A 14,858-nucleotide genomic window follows, 5' to 3' on the forward strand; every position below is an offset into this window, starting at 1 on the left:
TCCTTCAAAATCAAAAGGTAAATGACACGAACCACCATACGAGTAAAACTAATAATGTTGATTTCACAGTGCTAAGCTCTTGCAAATAAAAATCTTTGTCCTTCAAAAAATATTGACCATTTTGACATTTTAACATTCCTAATGTATGGTAGTCTAAACTTCCATTCAGTAAATCAGCACCTTCTTTGTTTGGGTTGTATTCACTTCTAGAGTAATAAATGAAACTGCTGCAGTACAGGATAGCCCAAAAGAAAAATGTAATTAATGTCAAAACTTATTGCCTGAAAACATTCCCCAAATTAGCCAGCATTAGGTAGACAGCTGTAAATGTTCCCAGACTCTTCAGTAAGAAACTGTTGAAGACTTCACGCTAAAGTTCTAAAGAAGAATAAATCATTCAAATCTTTGCTTCCTCCAATTCTGCAAACTCCAGGTGTGCCTTTGATAATCATTTTTTCTACCTAATCCTCTTTACATTTGTTTTTGTTTCTTGTTTTTGCTGCTGTTATCACAGTCTTACCTTAAACATGTTCTCAAAATCACCCTTTTATTTAGTATCATTATTTATTATTACATAAGCGTGGAGTACTTGTCAAGGTTTCTTCTTGTTTGCATAGGTGGTAGTTTGTGTTTGCTTGGTGCTGAAGTTTGTTCTAGAAAGTGAGTGCTCTCTCATCTCTATGTTGGATTTTTTTTTTTTTTTAATATTTATATATTTTAACTGGTTATTCCATTTGTTAAAAACAGTGAGCAAAACAATAGTTGAGCGAATATCTTAAATATGGTTAATCGTTTTACCTGTGCAATAAAATAAAGTTTAATATAGGAGCAGGATACTCTATCTTTTTCCAAATTCAGATCATTTGGTCTCCTTACTCCAGCTCTCATTTTTAGGCAGTGATTTAATTAGAGGACCTGCACACACAGACACACACACACGTTCACACACAGTTGCACTTCCCACCAGGCATGCATATGAGATGGTTGCAGTAAGTTGTACACAAATTTTGGAGAGATGAATCTGGGAGAATAAATCTTCAGACAACCACAGCAGGAATAATGTGGGAAAAAATATTTTAAGAAGAAAAACTCTCTTAAAATTTCCAAGATACTAATGAACAAAGAATAAGAAATTTTACCAACAATGTCAGAGGAATGGTTAAATATTTCCCCATTTATATATTTAAAAGTATGAATACATGTTGAAATACCTATTTAGAAAATGCCTCTTTAAATAACTTGCTAGTGTGCTATATATTCTAGGGTTATGTAAGAATCTAACATCTTACGGAGTGCCATTTTCCATCATGACGTGGATCTGATGCCCAGCTTTGCTTCCATTGCAGGAGCACTTTTTTAAAACTGAGAGTGCAAGTTCATCACGATGTCTCCAGGGATTATTTTAAGGCATAAGGGAGCAAGTGTGGTCAGCATTCACCTCCCTGATTATTGCAATAGCACTAAAAGGGCAATCAGCACTACAGAAACCACACTGACAAAGGATTACATTTTATTCCAAATTGACAACTTGAAACTATATACTTAATATAACATACCATTAGCAGCAATTTGTGATTTTATTAAGTTAAAGCTGTGTTATAAAGCATCTATGTAAAGTGACCAATTAGATTTGTTTTCGAGGCACTAATTTAGGAAATAACGATGCTCCCTAGAAGAGAAGGTCACTAGTAAATAGGCTGAAAGGCAGGGAGGCCCCACCTAGCTCAACTATATGGGCTTAACTGTGCGGATTGGAGCAGTCCTCAAAAAATAATAATAATAAAAAAAAAAGGCTTATGGTATTTGAGGATATCTATGATATCACTGTATCGCTTAGGAATCTTTTGTCAACAAGCAGATAAGAAAATCCAAGTAAAATTCAAAAGCAGACATGAATAAGAGGAAAGGGCTAGCTGCCCCTGGGTCCTCAGGCCACCATCACTACCCATGTCCATTGGCTCTCTCTCTCTCTCTGTGGTTCTCTTAAGGGTAAGCAGTTTTTCTTCAAAGACCCCGAACACTTCCGTTTTTGTCTCATTGACTAAAATTATCATTTTTCTATATAGTAACAAATAGGTCCACTTAAATCAATAAGCTATTGCTGAACCCAGGTGGAACTTGGTGAAAATATGCATTCCCCAAATCAGCTGTGGGTGGGGGAGTCTGCTTGGACCCAACACTGTTCATTGTAGACACTTACCTAAAAGAGCTTTGAAAAGTATGAAAATAAACATAACTTTCCTTCATGGGCAATGTTTACGTGTTATTTTTTTCCCATACTCCAATTTGCCAGATTTTCTTTTCTACTTTTAGCAATGAGTGTATCACAATAAAAAATCAGGGGAAAAGAAAAGCAAAATGCATAATAATAGAATAACATAACAATAAACAAACACCAGCTAATCCATATTGTTCAAACACTACAAAATATTCTATTATCACACTCCAAAAAAATTAGGCTTAGAGTTAAAAAACAGTCTTCTGAATATGACAACATTTGCATGGTTTTAGGAGATTATTTGTTCAATTCTAGTTACAGCAGCCTTTTATCTAATATAATTAAATCATTGCTGGTCATATGTCTATATATCTATCTAAAGATCCATTTTAAATATTTTTCTTTATTCTCTTTCTGTGTCATTTTATTATTGTTTTCTTCTTTGAGAAGACATTGCTCTGGGCCCTGAATCAACGATATTTCCCTAATAGAAGAAATCATTGTAGTAACTGGCAATAAATAATTCTATAATAACAAAAGTGTCCATTCTCTAAAATTCACATATATGTAACAGGAAATACGCACACACACACACACACACACACACTCACACACACACACACACATTCTCTCTCTTTCTCTCAAATACTTAAATTCAGTTGCAAACAAAGAGAAGTATTTCACCTTTGACCCACGGCTATAATCCCAGAATTTACCAGAAACACTCTCACCTAGACAAAACCCCCTCAGAGACTGAAGATTAGTTTTTACTTTTTGAATCACTAGGAAAATGTGGACCTTTAATTTCTGGAAGAGATTGTATGATCTGTAAAATTTTGGCTGCTTATAAAATTTAGAGTTTATGGATCTCAGCATTTAAAAACATTCTCTTTGGAATTATTTAGAATTATAATACTATAATTTAGAATTATAATGACATTATGTGAAGTACCAAACTAACATCCATCATGATACTATATACAAGGCATTGTGATAGGTAATATAAAGACACATTGATAAACAAGACTTTTATTAACCATTTGTAGTCAGTGTACTTTCCATAATTAAATTTTTATTGAGAATTGATAAAATACAAGTTTATTATAATAATTTATGGGAATACTGAGCACAGTTCTTGATATATAACTCCTATGTTATTACTAGTACTATTACTAACTATTAATTGATCTTGCCACTATTTTTAATAGTGGTAGTAAAGATAATTGTGTTTGGTAGAAATAAAAATAATGTATTTCAAGTAAAATAATATTTTTTTAAAAATGCAATTATTGTTATTCTTAATAAATAAAACCTTTACCACTGAACAGTATTGTTAGACTGGTTATTTTGAAACTGGATCCGCTTTGAGTTAATTTTTGTGTGTAGTGCAAGATGAGCATCTAATTTTACTTTCCTTTATGCAGATATCCAGTTCCCTCAGTACCATTTATTGAAGAGACTGTCCTTTACCCATTGTGTGGTTTGGCATCTTTATGGAAAATCAATGGACTATAAATGCGTGGATTTATTTCTGGGTTTCTTCCTCTGTTCTACTGGCCCATGAGCCTGTTTTATGCTTTACTATCTGTTTGGATTATTACAAATTTGTAAAAGATTTTAAAACCAGGTTGTAGAATATCTCTTCCCGTGGTTTTTGTTTTGTTTTGTTTTGTTTTGTTTTTGTCTTAAAATTTTGTTGACTTTCTGGGGTCTTTTCTGCTTCCATACAAAATTTAGTATTTTTTTCCTGTCAAAAATATCATTGCAATTTTGACAGCAATTTTAATAAATCTGCTGGTAGTTTTGTACAGAATGAACATTTGTACAACATTAATTTTTTCCAATCCAAGAGTACCTTGTTGACAAACAACTATATAAAAAATGCTACACATCACTAATCATCAGAGAATTGCAAAGTAAGATCACAAGGAGACAGCACCTCATCCTTGTTATAGTGACTATATAATAATTATGAAAGATAAATGTTAGTATGTATAAAAATGGAGAGCACTTGGACAGGATTAGAGGGTGCCACTACATAAAACACTATGGAGGTTTCTCAAATAATTAAAAATAAAACAACCATATGATCCGGCAAACTCATTACTGGTTATGTATCCAAAGGAAATGATGTCAGTATCTCAAAGGCATTTCTTCATTCCATGATCATTGCAGTATTACTAACAGTAGCAAAGATATGAAAGCCAACTAAGAAGCCATCAGCCCATGAAAAGATAAAGTAAGTTTGGTATAAAAGCTCAATAACATACTATTCATCCTTAAGGAAAATTCTGCCAAAATGGACCACACATTTATGAAATAATGGATGAAAAATGAGAACAGTGTATTGATAGAAATAATCCAGGATCAGAAAGGCAAATACCATATTATCTCCTTATAAGTGTTATCTAAAAAGGTGAAATCAGAGAACCAGGATAAAAGAGTAGGTACCAGAAATACTGGGAAGGGAGTGTTAAGTGGAGTTTACTTACCTACTTTCTGTATTGTCTTGGCTGCTTTTATGCTACAATGTAGGGATGTGTATTTGGAGCCAAACTCTTCATCTTTGGAATCTAACATAGTTACTATCTAGCTATTCGCAGGGAAGTTTACACTTGTTTCTGATTCATGTGATAGAGTGACTTTCAGTTACTGTATACAACATACTTTACTTAAAATTAAATTATATATGTGTGTGACCAACAGTACATGTGTATACATACATATACATGTATGTGTATACGTGTGTGTGCACACATAAACAGATAATTAAAAACACAAATCTATGTAGCAGAAATTTTCTTATTCTACAAAATTTTACCTGTCACTGGGTCAATGAATTAGTAGGACTAAATAAAATATTAACTTTTTAAAAAACATGCTGCTGTATATTCTAAAATATACTAAATGTCAAATACAGTAAATAGCTATAAACTAATAGCTTAGTTTATTTAGTTACTTAGCTTTTGGTGTAGATTGTCAAGCTATGTTCTCTGAGATATTATCCTCATAGTTTTGCACAAAGTGAACCATCATGAATCTGTTTTTCTATTCATTTTAGAAATTGAAAAAAAAAAGTTAAAGAAATATAATGTAAAGTAGGTGTGTAATTTTAAATTTTTAGTAGAATATTCTTCTCAGGGAAGTTTTAGGTTCACAGAAAAATAAAGTGATAGGTAAAGAGAATTGGCCTAAACCCCTGCTCCCACATCCTTAAAGCTTCCCTCACTATCAACATCCAAGACTGAAGTGGAACATTGATACAAACGTGACCCTACATAGACATAATATTGTCACCCCAAGGCCACAGTTTACATTAGGGCTCATTCTTTGTGTTGTCCTTCTGTGAATTGTTGATGAATGTACAATGGTGTTTTTGTTATTACGAGTAGTTTTTTTCTATGAATAACATACATTCTTCATTTATTCATCCCCTTTTCTCCCTTAAACCAGGCAAACACTGAACATTTTACTGCCTCCAGTTTCACCTTTCCTAGAATGTTACAGAGTTAAACTCACGATATGTAACCTTTCAAATTGGCTTCTTTCACATACAAATATGCATTTAAATTTCTTCCATGTCCTTTCGTGGCTTGATAGATTAGTTTTAACAGTGACACTCTCTGTATATCTGACTGTTTATCTGTTTGCTGGTGAAGGACATCTTGGTTGCTTCCATGTTTTTACATTTATGAATTAAACTGCTATAAACATGTGCAGGTTTGTGCGGACATAAGTTTTCACATCTTTTGGGCAAATGCCAGGAAGCACAGTTGCTGTACTCTCTTTTAAGGGTATGTTTGTTTTATTAAAAACCACCATGCTGCTTTCCAACATGGCGGCACCACTCTGTGGTCCCATCCTCTGGGAAAATTCCTATCAATCCACATTCTGAGCATCATGGGGTTCTGTGTTTTGGATGTGGGCCATTTTTATAAGTCTGTAGTGATATTTCATCTTTGTTTCCATTTTCAGTTCCCAAATGACATATGTCATTGAAATCCTGTTTACAAACTTACTTTTTTCTGTTTTGTGAGATGTCTGCTCAGGCCTTTGGTCCAGGTTTTACTTTTTAATTTTTAAAATATTTCCTCTATGCCCTCTAACAGTACTTACATCTACTTTTTCATATCTTTCACAACTCTCACCTTCCAATCTATAGAAAAATAATGATATACTTTCAGATATAGCTCATTTGCTATGTTTTGTAATGTCTGTATTTTCAATAAGAAAATCTGCTGGCAGAGTTTCTTTAAAAGGTCACATATCATTTTCTACTTTCATTGTTTTTCAGTATGAATATTTATAGCCCTAAAATATTTTATACAATGTCTGCTTTAGCTACAACCCAGAAATTTGGATATGTTTTTCATTATCATTCATTTCAAAATATTTTCTAATGTGTTTTATATTTAAATCTTTAAATCACTGTACATACGTACATACATGCATATACATGCTTTAAATAACTTATATATGGTTATTAACAAAGCTGGACACACACATATATACACATTATATTTCTATATTATGTTGAGATTCTAATTTGACATCTAGAATTGACATCTGATGGAGATTTTGCCCAACCATTTATACTTGCCATTACTAGAAAAACTTGGCACCTGAAATTTGTCTACATTTTTATACCAGGTAATAGAAACCAAATTATATAAACGATTATTTATTTTACCCCATCTACTTTTATAAAGTTTTTTCCACGTAGTATTTTACTTACTGCTTGCTCACAGCAGCATTGTCAGGCAGATGTCTTTTCCCATATGAGTGCAGAAGAGACTGCCAGAGAGTGAGGTTAAGAACTTCTTCACAGTTGCACAGGTAGCAGGTGAAGGAATCAGGATTCAAGCCCAGGAAGAATGAAACCAGAATCTACAATTGCAACCTATGACCTCTGGAGAATTTATAGGTGTGAGTCAGGAGTAATGTCAAACGTAAGCACAGGTGGTTTGCTTTCAAATAATTGCACTTCCTAATTATCAGATAAGAAACAAATCTGGGAAAATATCAATAATATATATAGTTTGTGAAATAATGATAAAAATGGTAATCATAAGTGCCATTTACGTCTGTACTTGGATCTGAACCTGATTTGTTTCTGTAAACACAGTACTCCATATGGAGTTGTGGTTAGAGCCAAGCTGCTGTGTAGTTTCTCAGGCTGTGCCCTCAGGGACTCTGTCATGTTAATATTCTTCAATTAGAGTCCCCTGGGATGTGCATCATGGTGACTCACAGTTCTACAATGTCAAATTTCAATTTTAACTGTATTATATACATCCATTCACCAGTAATTTTTTTTTTTTAATACTTAACAGAACACACTACAATTAACACTTTGTAAAATGTTTCTAAACAGACTTTTTTATAAGCCTAGATGCTAAGGGTGGGTCTATATGTCATGTCAAAGCAGTGATAACCCTTCCACTCATGCCAATTTCAGTTACCTCAATCAAAAGCAATGACTTAATGGAATAGGCACTGCTGCCAATTTGCTGCCCTGGCTTTATCTTGCAGCCTTCCCTCCCTGCAGGCCCTGAACTCTGCTTGCCCCAAGTCTGAGCAAGCACTAAAAGTGAATGGAGTTGCTGATGAGCTTCTCCTGGGTCCCCCATGGGGAGAGTCTGTTCCTGTCACACCAAGCTGCTCTTTCTCCAGGACTGTCCAGCTTCCCTTAGAAGTTTAGCTCATCCTTGCTTGTCCTCCTTCCTTACTCTAAATAACTGTTGTTCTTTTGACCGTAGACATTGGCTAATTTCTGAAGTGGGGGCATCCCCCTTACGGTGACAGTCTTTCTTCTCAGTAAAGTCTTTATCTGAATTTAGATTTGTTTTTATTTAACATATAAATCCTAAGCCTCTCTTATCTGATCTCACAATATGAGCACCAACTGGTCCAAGGCATGTGCAAATGACAGCTGCCTTTGGCTCTCTTTCTAAGCCCCCTTTTATTTCTTTTCTTAGTCTTAGTTTTATTTATTTATTTATCTATATATTTATCTAGTTATTTATTTATTTGCTTACTTATTTATTTATCACTACTGGAAATTGAACTCAGGGTCACTTAACCACTGGGCTACACCTCACTCAATTTCTTAGTTCATTTTGCAACAGGATTCATCTGGTTGTCCAAATTTATCTTGCCTCAGACTCCCAAGTAGCTGGGATTACAGGTATGCACCATGGCTAATGGCAAGGCTTCCTTAGATTTTAATGTACAATGTAAGAAACAAGAGACTTTTCATTATGACAACAGCAAGTATTAGTATTTATTATGTTTTCTCAGCTAAAAGCATGCTTCCTCTGAACAGATTTGTTCACTTAACAATTTATATACTCAACCTTGTATTTATTTTTGTGATTGATGGAGGTCATATGGAGGAAATTAATGTTTATTTTACCTCAGGTTATATCTTTAACTTTTTGCATGATGTACACTTTAATACAATTTGACCAGACTACCACAGAAAGAAGCAAACAAAAAGATTTAAATATTTTCTTATAAATTACAAAGGAAATGCAAATATGTTCACCTCTCAACACTTTTTCTTAGCAGAGGTAGATTCTATCTGTCAAGATAAGTAACCACACAGATTATTCTGTATTAGGATAATATTATATTAGGTAGAAGGGAATGAAGGGAGGGGAAGGGGTCTGGGGGTAGAAATGATAGCAGAGTGAGACAGACATTTTTACCTCACGTACATATATGACTGCAGACTGATGTGATCCTACAATATGCATAATCAGAAAAATGAGAGATTATACTTCATTTATGTATGATCTATCAAAGTATATCAATTCATTCTACTGTCATAGACCACAAATTAATACAAATAAAACATTAATTAAAAAATAATGAAAACTTTATCCAATGAACCACATAACCTTATCTAGGACACCCTATTGAATCAAACCAACTCCTCATAGTGATTCTGAACAGCTTATAAATATTGTACAATTTCTGGTTTACTAGAATACAATTGAGACACTCAGAACTCACAGTAATGAAAATGGATTTGAGCAGTCAGCCAATCAACCAAATCAGTCATTTTTTAAAAAATGGTTAAAATCACAGGTTCTTTTTTATACCTGCAGCATATTATTTTTGTTTGTTTTCCACATATGTAAGTCGGGAACTTTTTTCCCACTGTAAGAAGAGAATACCTGTATGGTCAATGTGTATTTTTTTACATCTTGAACATGTGTGTTAGACACTAGTTTCCATCTTGGTGACTACATCCTCCATACCTACTGGTTTATCAATGAATTTTATTAACAGTATTGTTTTTTTCTCTGATAATGGGGAACACTTTCTTTCTATCCACATTACACACTATTGTAACTCCACCTAAAGACATTATCTTCTTTTGACACGGTTCATGAGCACCTGACTTGTGCAGTCCCTCAGGGATCCTTATTGAGAACAACCTCACACTTAGTTTAATGCTTTGCTGTAGGAATCCTTATATTCCTGATGATTTATGAATTTTGTTTTCTACAATGTCCCACAAAGTATGCAGCTCATGTGGAGAGGGAATTAGATTATGTTCATTAACCATAATTCTGCTACCATCACACTCTTCTTCAAAAATCCCATCTCCACATTTATGTTTAAAAAAAAAAACCTAAACAAAAAAAATACTCTGGAAATATATAATATATTTGCAACCTCTAAATATATCTCCTTCCAGTTGTCCAACTGGGCTCATGGAAGCTTCAATAAGAACCTCGCTCTTTATAGCATACAGTCTGAATTCACATGGTTAACTGGCTCCCATGCTTTTAAACCCATTTCTTACGCTTCCAAATTTGTCAGATCCACACCTGAAAGACATTTCTACATATTCTTATATGGTTTTTAACTTGAAGAGCAATCTTCCTACACTCAATTCCCCAATACTCAATTTTTCCATACCGAATCACTGCACATCAATTTCTATGTTGCATTGGAATATCTATTGATATGAGGTTTTGCTAACATTAGAAGTTTCATTTATGTCTCAGACCACAGCTTTCCTAAGTAGCTCTTTACTAAGTATTGACTTGGAAATACAGGATGTTTCAGTCTTCAGTCTCTGCATTCTAGAAAACTATGAAGCGACTTGCAGAAAATTAAGAGACAATAGATGGTTATGCAGAATATTTTTTAAGGTCCAGGTCTGTCAGTATCTTATATCTAATCTTATGCTCACAATTCATTGGTCAGTACTCAGTCATTTGGCCCCAACATAACTGAAATAGACACTGGGAAATATATCCTTCTCTGTATTCAGAGACAGGAAATTTTATGATGAATTCATCATACTGCCTCTGCCATACTTGAAGTAAGAGATTATCTAATTCATTTGTTCCTCTGTGATAGGACCTTTGCCAAATCTTTAGATTGTATGCATTAAACCAAAATTATTGAATGAATGACTAAATGTATCTATATAGCTAACTTTTTGGAAGGACTTTGAACATTTCATTATTTCTGTTCACTTAGCTAAAATCACCACCTCCAACATAATAGGACTTCAGAACAATCATTTTATTATTTCCCATTTTAAAAGTATCATGAAAAATAGTCAAAAGAAACAGAAAACCTAGTGTTGAAATTTTATTCTGTATTTATCTGAGAAATTGCATACTCTATATTTAATATGTAATTACTGCCCTATGTTAGAACAGTGAAATCTTTTAGGAGACAGGAAAGTAAGAGGGGTAGATAAAACTAAGTAACTAGGAAATAAGGTTGGTCAAATTGTTATGTGCATGTTCAAATAAGGCATAACAAACCTCACTGTTAAATATGATTATAATGCACCAAAAAAATTTTTTAAAAAATTATGAGCCAGAGGAATAATTTATAAAAAGTATAAAGATATTATAAAATAATAATTTATGAGATTTGATAAGCTAAATTAAGTAAACTGTGAATTTCTCTTAATTTCTTAATATAGATATGAAAGGAAAGACCAAGACACATTTACCAAGTGCATCAGGGAGACACCAGAGGCCTCCATATTCATAATGTGATCTTTGCATATGAAATATATGAGACCACTTCAAAGATTTTATGTTCTAAATCAACCACCCTGAGTGGAAATAATTTTTACCTAAAGTAACTTTTACTCAAGAAACATCAGTAAAAGTCAGCTAATTAATGGGACCAGGTGCCAAATCCCTGCATCCCTCTGATAAAGTGAGTGTAAGCCTTGGTCCCAGGCAGCTTCCATTAGTTTGATCCCCTTGATCAAGCCTCTCCCCGGTCCTTTCCAGCACAATGATGCAAGGAAGTTGACTTGGCAAAGAGAGAGAGAACAGGACACGTGGATGCCGTGTTAACTTAGCCAAAGGAGTCCTTCTTCCATACCTGCACCCTCTCCCAACCTACGCCATTCATTTCCCCTTGTTTCCGCCTGCCTAACGAAAATACATTTTTTAAAAATCATGTGAACAGAAATCAAAATTCTGTTTTAGTTTACTTTCATTGTGTTTTGGTTTACCACAGACTGGTTGACTTCAACAACAGAAAACATTTCCCATCGTTCCGGAGGCTGAATGTCCAAGATCAAAGTGTTCACAGCTTGGTTTTTGTCCTAAGATCTCTCCTTGGGTGGTAGATGGTCGCCATCTCATTGGGCCCTCACATGGGCTTCTCCTTGCGTGTACACATTTCCACTGTGTTTCATGTGTACTGATTTCTTTTCCTGTGAGGATAGCAGTCATTTTGAATTAACGTTGACCCTAATGGACTCATTTTTAACCTAATCACCTGCCTAAAGACACTTTTCTCAAATATCATCATACCCCATGGTACAGAGGGTTAGAGTTTTAACATATGAATTTTGGAAGGACACAATATAGCTCAACTGTTACTCTTGGTGGCCTGGGACAGGTTGACGGGTAATGTACTTATGGGTTATTATTGTGTCATATTATGGCTCCACATACCACTATATTTAGAGAAAATGGAACCTGTATTTAGGAAATAGGAAGTAGACTTGTTTATCCGTTTTTGATAGCTCACATTTGTTTTTACAAATTTCTAGATGCTACTTCTATTGTCCACAATTTTAAATAATTGTTAATTATTATTAAATCCTAATCACAGAATTATGTAACTGGAAAAAAATTTGGTCAGATAAAAGAATTTTATGTAGATAAAAGATTGTGGTCTCTGAATTTTAAAGGATAAAACTGTAGCTAGGAAGTTTTTTTACAGAGGCAGAAAATATATATCTTGACTACAAATATGAAACTAATTTTATTTGTTTGTTAATTAAAATTATTTGGAGCAATTGGGAATGATTGAAACAGGGATTTTGACTTTTTGTTTTTTGCCTGATATGAAATTAATTTTCTAATAGAGAAATCATGAAATAATACTTTAGGATTTTTCAAAACAGCCTTAGTGAATTGAAAAAAACTGCCTACATACTTGAAAGTTGACAAGAAACCAGCCATTTTAAAAGCATGCTACCAAGAGAAAAACTTTAATCATTAAAAAAGTCACAAAGTAAAACCAAAGGAATATTTATTGCCTAATTGAGCAGAATATCAATAAGAAATTTAGTGTTAATTTAGAAAAGTGTGTGTTTTTGAAGTGAAATTTTTAAAAGGCAAGAATAAACCAGCAAGAGCAATGCAATCCATTAAAAATAACCAAGAACCAAGCTGAGGGATTCCATTTTGACTCACGGCAAGTAAGGAGGTTCCACGGAAGAGCACTCACCAAGACTCCCGTGTGCATGAAAGGTCAGCTATTCAAACCTACAGGTCAGGTGACTCCAGGGGACACTGCCCACTACACCTCTGTTCACTAGCTCACACTACTGTGAGAGTTGCACTGGTCAGCTCCACACCCAGGTGTTGTTTGTTCTCCTGAAATTGTCCAAAATTGAAAATCCTGCTAAGAAAAATCTATAAAAATATGAGAATTTTAAAAATGGGAATCTAATTTGATAATCAATTATAAAATGGACTACATGTAACTAAACAATGGAGATAACAGCCAATCTATACTTTTATTATGTTACATTGCAAAATAGATTCATAAGTTTACCAGACCAATTTACTTTTCTGTTTTTCAGAAAATTGTTTCAGAAAAATTGGCCAAAGGACTTAAAATCAGTTGAGCTGCTCTCCTCTCCCACACCCTCCTGCATGAGGTTCTGCCTCACCTCAGGCCCAGAGTCATGGAGTCTGCAGGCCACAGATCCAACCTCTGAAACCCTGAGCCCAAATAAGAATTTCCTGTTGTTCTCGTCAGCTCTTTTCCTCACTGAGAAACCAAAGCTGATTAAATAGGCCACTTGTCTGCTTTTATAGTTTTCATTTTCAGTGTTTGAAGTTTGTGGGTTTTTGTCAACATATTCTCTTCATTATAACTTCATGGTTGTTAATGTTATGGGGCGCAACTTAAGAATAGACCGATCACCACTGAGAAGTCCGAATTTGAGAGACTTTAGTAAGCTGGCTGGCTGACTGTCTCACACAATGCCCCAAAAAAGCCTGTTGAGAGAACAGCCCAAACCCAGGGTTGTAGGGGTTTTTATACTAAAAATCATATCAATCAATCATAAGTGTCTGTTGCTATGATTCAAAATTACAAACTAACTCTGTCAAGATCATCGACAGAGGGGGAAGTGGGTCAAACTGACCCTTACCTAGGTACAAACTAAAGAATGGTTGCTAACATCCACACAATTACCGTTTACATGGTACATTGGTTACTACATAGGGGTTGCCATTGTATATTATTAAACATGTCACACTAAGTAACTGATGATGGGCACAGAGGCGGGGTGTTCCCATGAGAGAAACTTATTTCCTACACAGCATGGAGTCTCAGAGCAAAATGGAGTCTGTTTAGTCATTTCCCTTAGAGTCTGGCCTATAACATTCTCATGGAGCCAGATCTGTCAGCCCATCACAGTTAATACCCCATTGTCTCCAGTTGAAATGTTTTATGTTTATGTTTAAGATCTTCTTGCTATATTACCTTTCTCAATAACACAATAATAGCAACCCTATTCACCCTAGAGTTAATTGTTCCATATGGTATTTTTATTACTATTATAATTTTTAATCTTTGTATTTCCATTTTTCTTTCCAATGGGCAGAACCAGTTATTCCTTGGTATTTAGAATCTATACATGCATTTTTGTTTTTATAAACTTTATCTTTGAAAAATTTTCTAATTGATAGGCATTTGTTGTTTAAGGACATTGGTAGAATTCACTTTATTTTTATAAATTACATTTGTTTTAATTGATTGAGTCTGTTAATTCTTTCATTCATGGTGGTCCTGTGAATCCTTGTTTCTTAATTGGTGTTTTGGTTTCTATCATGTGTTCCTTATTTTTTCCTCAATGTTTTTATTCTAATCACTTCTTAACTTGTTTCTTTAGCTGGAGTCACTCTCAATTTCACTTTAATTACATTTTAATTATGAAGATTTGTTTTATTTAAATTTTACAGTTTTTTTTTTTTTTGGTACTAAGAAGCACCATAAACAATATTATTCATGGACTACATTTTTATCTAAAATACCCTTCAAATCTAAAATTATTCAATATTCTTTGAACTATATATGTCAGTTTTCATTCTTTCTTGTTATAATTCATTTCCCACAGTCC

The sequence above is a fragment of the Sciurus carolinensis genome, chromosome 15 (assembly GCF_902686445.1).
Source record: "Sciurus carolinensis chromosome 15, mSciCar1.2, whole genome shotgun sequence".
In the NCBI taxonomy this organism is placed as follows: Eukaryota; Metazoa; Chordata; class Mammalia; order Rodentia; family Sciuridae; genus Sciurus; species Sciurus carolinensis.